This window comes from Vigna unguiculata, chromosome 11 (assembly GCF_004118075.2).
Source record: "Vigna unguiculata cultivar IT97K-499-35 chromosome 11, ASM411807v1, whole genome shotgun sequence".
NCBI classification, from domain to species: domain Eukaryota; kingdom Viridiplantae; phylum Streptophyta; class Magnoliopsida; order Fabales; family Fabaceae; genus Vigna; species Vigna unguiculata.
In genome coordinates, this window is record NC_040289.1 from 22,019,573 (window position 1) to 22,024,697 (window position 5,125).

General features: G+C 30.5%; 1 non-coding gene across 1 annotated transcript; it reads left to right on the forward strand.

Annotated features, from left to right (window-relative positions):
- Window positions 1-4,477: 4,477 nt before the first annotated feature.
- TRNAF-GAA lies at window positions 4,478-4,550 on the forward strand. Its single transcript has one exon. It is a non-coding gene; the product is annotated as a tRNA-Phe (tRNA).
- Window positions 4,551-5,125: the final 575 nt, after the last annotated feature.

Below are 5,125 nucleotides of genomic sequence, written 5' to 3' on the forward strand. Positions count from 1 at the left end.
CAAGGGTTGAACTAAAAGTGAGTTAGTTCAATTTAGTTTACTTTTTAATGAATTAAAAATTTTGTAATCCAACTCGATTCACCACAAGTTGGTGGGTTAGTGTGTTAATCCACTTAAGAATATTTTAGCTTAAAATTGATTTTCCCACTTAGTGTATACTAGGTAACCAAAGATCAATCTATAGAAAGGCAAAGTGATTTCGAGTGATTCTCAAGTGTGTTTTGTGTAATTGGAGGAAATCTAACTAAAAATTACCAAAACAAATGCTAAAATTAACTGAAAATGATGTGGAAATGTATGTATGCAAAGTGTTTGATGAAAAACCTAATGGAACTAGAGTGCATGCATGGTGTTTGTGGAAATGTCAAAGTGAATGATGTATATCAATTGAGCAATGCACTTAACCTACATGCAACCTAATGATGTGAGATGTTCCTAGTGCACGAATTTAACAAAATAAACCTACTTAAAATGGAATTACAGAACTATATGCAAAAAACTAGAATCTGAATGAATGAATATGAATGTTCATGAGGAAAATGCGCAAGGCAACTCCGCAGATCATTATAGAAAGGCTGAAACAATGATGTAATGATGCATAACGGTGAGAAATAATCTCCACTGCACATAGAAACAAAAGTCATACAAAATAATTGAGTAAAACGTAAATTCCCAATGCGAGACTCTTTAGTGGAGGGATCAAAGCAATATCTTTTTGTATTTTTATATTTTAATCAAACAAATGGTGTGCAACAATATATGATTGATAATGTTCTTCTAATTCAATTCAAAGCAAAAACACCAAACAATATTTCTCTAATTCCTACTCTAGCATTCACGCCTTATGTAACAAGCCCTAATGTCTTAGCGACAAGTCTAAACTTTAATAAGAACCATAACGTCTTATACCTTTCCTTATTGTGAGTTCGCATTAATCATCAAAATTATGATGTTATGAATGATCAATAGTGTATTCTATGTCAAGGTTCTAATATCGTGTCCAATAATTAGAAACCCACAAATATACAATCAATAATTATCATGAAGTTAAAATAATAGTAGAAGACAAGAGTGATGGAAATTAATTATATTGAAAGTGGAATTCATAGAGAATTAAGAATACATTACACCCAACCCTGTGAATGAGGGAGTTAGCTACTCCTTAACATTCTGAATACTAGAGTAACGATGAAGATGAATGCCTACAACCTTCAGAATGTGCCTCTACTTTCTTTCTCTCTCCCCCAAAGGGATTTCTTTTCTACCTGAAGGGTTGTTGTTTACCTTTGTGAAACCCCTTATTTATAGTTTTTTAGAACTTACGACTTAAGATTTTTACTTGATTTTGAATTGGAGTAACCAATTTTTATCAATTTTTCTTCTTGTTGATAAGTTTGATAATCAAATTATGTTGATATTTTTCTCAATCTTTGAAATCTCCACTTGAATATTAATCTTGAAAATATTATGTAATCTTCAGAGATTTCCTTTTATCCAATAATCTTGATAATATTCTAGAAATCTTCAGGGATTGTCTCCTAATCTGCAAAATATAAACCAAATACTTATCTTTTCCAATTTTATTAAATAAAACCTAAAATATCTAAAAAGATATTTATAAAATAACGGTAAAAGATAAAAAATAAAGAAAATAAAAGCATGATAATACCATTTATCAAAATACTCCAAACTTTAAACTTTTTCATGTCCTCATGAAAGCTTGAAACTATAAAGTAAGAAAAATTCAGGTTAACCATTAGAATATCATAAGAACAAGTGACTTCTCAATCAATCCTAATCATGCAACAGAACAAAATTTCACTTGTGGCTTTAAAACTTAAGATAGAATGAGTGAGCTTGTTTAATCAGTTCAATCCTAAAAATAGTATAAGAGATAATAACCAGACTCTTTAATAAAAAAGCTCACAAAAATTAGTGTTTCACTCTGCACAAAACTGTTTATAAATGATCACTCATAATCAACATATAAAACCATTTCATCAACTTTTTCACGTCATCTAAGTTACACAACACACACATTTGGTCAAACCAAAAGGTCTTTCAAAGGCTATAATGGGTTAGCTAGAAGAAATATGGTTTTTCAAGAATTCAAAAACACCCCTGAGCCGAAGAGAACAACTAAATGTAAATAATTTTTGGTATCTTAGAATTCTCTACAAATAATTTTCCCAAAAATTTTCATATACTTCTCATAACAACCTCTTTTATCACATGGGATCTGTTGTCTTTTCTCTTCTTTCTCTTTCCTTTTTCATGAGGTAGGATTTTCACAAAAGCCTACCCTAAACTTATTCAATCTCATACCCTGGTAGGGTGTTTATACCCTACCCGACACTGATATGATTACATAACTTTATGTACTTATTCTCTTTGACTACAGTGCGGGACAAGATATATTTTCTTTAAATATTAAGGGTAAAAGAATGAAACAAATAGGCTCAAAATGGGTAACAATAGACAATTAATATATATTAGGGTTGACTATTTGGCTAAGTAGTTTAAACATGATAAACAAATGCTTTTATCCTTTCTAACCAATTATGTGATTATATTAACAAGAATCAAGAAAACAATTAATTTCATGGCAATAACTGCTTTCCTTACAACTCTATATTCTTAAGCTCACAACACTTATCTGTTTTCAACACTCAAGCGTTTCCATACTCAAATATCCAAAAACTCTAGTCATACTCTCACTCACACTGATCAAGGATAGACTAAATATAAACATATCAAACTATCTATCAATCAATGTATGCCACAAGCTATCTCAACTATATGCAAAATTATGAGACAAGTAAATCATTGCTTAAACAAATTCTTACTTAGATGGTCATCCAAACATTCAATTCATATATTTTGAGGACATGATTAGAACAAGTTCAAAGAGAATTTAATAATTAAACATGTTCATAAACAAATTAAAAATATATTGTAAGGAAAAATTTGCTAAAAATACCGGGTTACCTCCTACCAATCGCTTGTTTAACGTCCTTTTAGCTCAACGCCTGATATTCATTGTGATGTTTTTTTTTTTTCCTTTTGGTGGCTCACCTGTTGAACCAATACCATATGGTTCTTTGTATCATTTCTTCATTTTCATCAATACCTTGCACTCACAAGAACACAAAAGATACTTGAACAAACAAGTTATCCCAATTTTTATATAAAACATTTTGAGAATTGGAAATAAACATAAAAATAACAAAGAAATAATGAAAGTATAGAAACAAAGAAAAAAACAACAAAAAATAGAAGCAAGTGTACAAAATCGTACATTAATAAAGTGAAAACTCCAAGTATCGTTTCCTAAGAGACTTGTGAAACACTTGGTGACTTTTGAATTTCATAACTCAATTAGACAACAAATTCACAAAACTAAAAAAATCTTTTGTACTTTTATATTTTAGTCAAATATATGGTGTGCAACAATATATGATATAGGCTTAACTAGGATAGGGTTTCATGATCCAATTCAAAGCAAAAACCCCAAATTACCTTGTGTTTGAACACAAGTCCCGTCAACACCGCCAAAAAGTTGTTACGAAGTTGGCAAGTGTACAAAATCATACAATAATAAAGTGGAAAGTACAAGTATCATTTCTTAAGAGACTTGTGAAACATTGGGCAACTTTTCCAATTCAAACTCAATTAGACAACTAATTCACAAAAACAAAAATAAAACTCTTTTTGTATTTTTATATTTTAATCAAATATATGGTGTGCAACAATATATGATAAATGCTTCACTAGGATAGGGTTTCATGATCCAATTCAAAGCAAAAACCAACCAATATTCTTCTAATTCCTACTCTAGCCTTCACACCTTATGCAACAAGCCTTAATGTCTTAGTGACAAGTCTATACTTTAATAAGAACCTTAATGTCTTAGACCTTTTCTTATTATGAGTTTGCATTAATGATCAAAATTATTATGTTATGAATGACCAATGATGTACTTTATGTCTAGATGCACAATCAATTAGTTATCTACTTTAGTCTAGGTTCTAATATTGTGTCCAATAATTAGAAACTCAAAAATATGCAATCAATAATTATCATGAAGTTAAAACAAGAATAGAACACAAGAGTAATGGAAAAGAATTATATTGAATAGTGAAATTTGTAAGACCCGAAAAAATTAAATAAATAAATAAATATTTATTTAATATAAATGTGGGTAATGAGATCTTTATAATATTCAACGCCGGAGTTTTGACAAAAAATAATACTAGCTCAAGTGGTTGAGGGTACTTGACCTTGATGAAAGGACTTCGGTTTAAGTCCTTTGCGTGTCATTATTGTGACATTTTAATTTTTTGATTTATTTTATGTGGATGGATGAACATTTGGCATAATGTTATAATATTGGGTGGTATGGGTTCGAAGCATGGTGAACATAAAACATTCATTTTTGGGTTCATTTTAGTACAATCATTCAATTTTTTAACAAGTTGCGAGGATAGCTCAGTTGGGAGAGCGTCAGACTGAAGATCTGAAGGTCATGTGTTCGATCCACGTTCATCGCAATGTTTGAAAGATTTTTCATTTTTCCTTTTAATTTAAAAATATTTAATTTTCAAATTTAAAGTGTTTGAATTTAGATAATCAATTATTTATTTCTCTGAGATCTAGTGGGGACTCATTTGTGGAATGTCAGAGAAGGAATTTTTAGAGCATGTACGTGAACCTAAGGAGAGCTAGTGCGTGTTTTGGGTGGAGAGTATGTCATTCTCTCTACATTTCAGGATTTTTCACGTTTCTGGAATTTTTCCAGAAACTGCCTGTCGACTTTGAAGGCCTGTTAGGCGACTCATGCAATTTTTGCCTTACTTTATCGGTTCAGCTATGTTTGTGGGTTTTGGTTGGTCTAGGGGTTCATTTGAGTTCCTGGGAATATTTATGTGTTTTAGGTTGCGTGAGTAATAACTTAATGAGATTGATTGTCCCTTGGTGATGTTATATTGGATGAATTTTGTAGGAATTTACATAAAGGTATGTTAGGGTTTGAGGAAAAAAATTGAAAACATGATATTTTATGTGTGATTGGTGGTAAATTGAAGTTGTATGACAAACTGGAGATGTTAGTTACTAGAAGCACGAA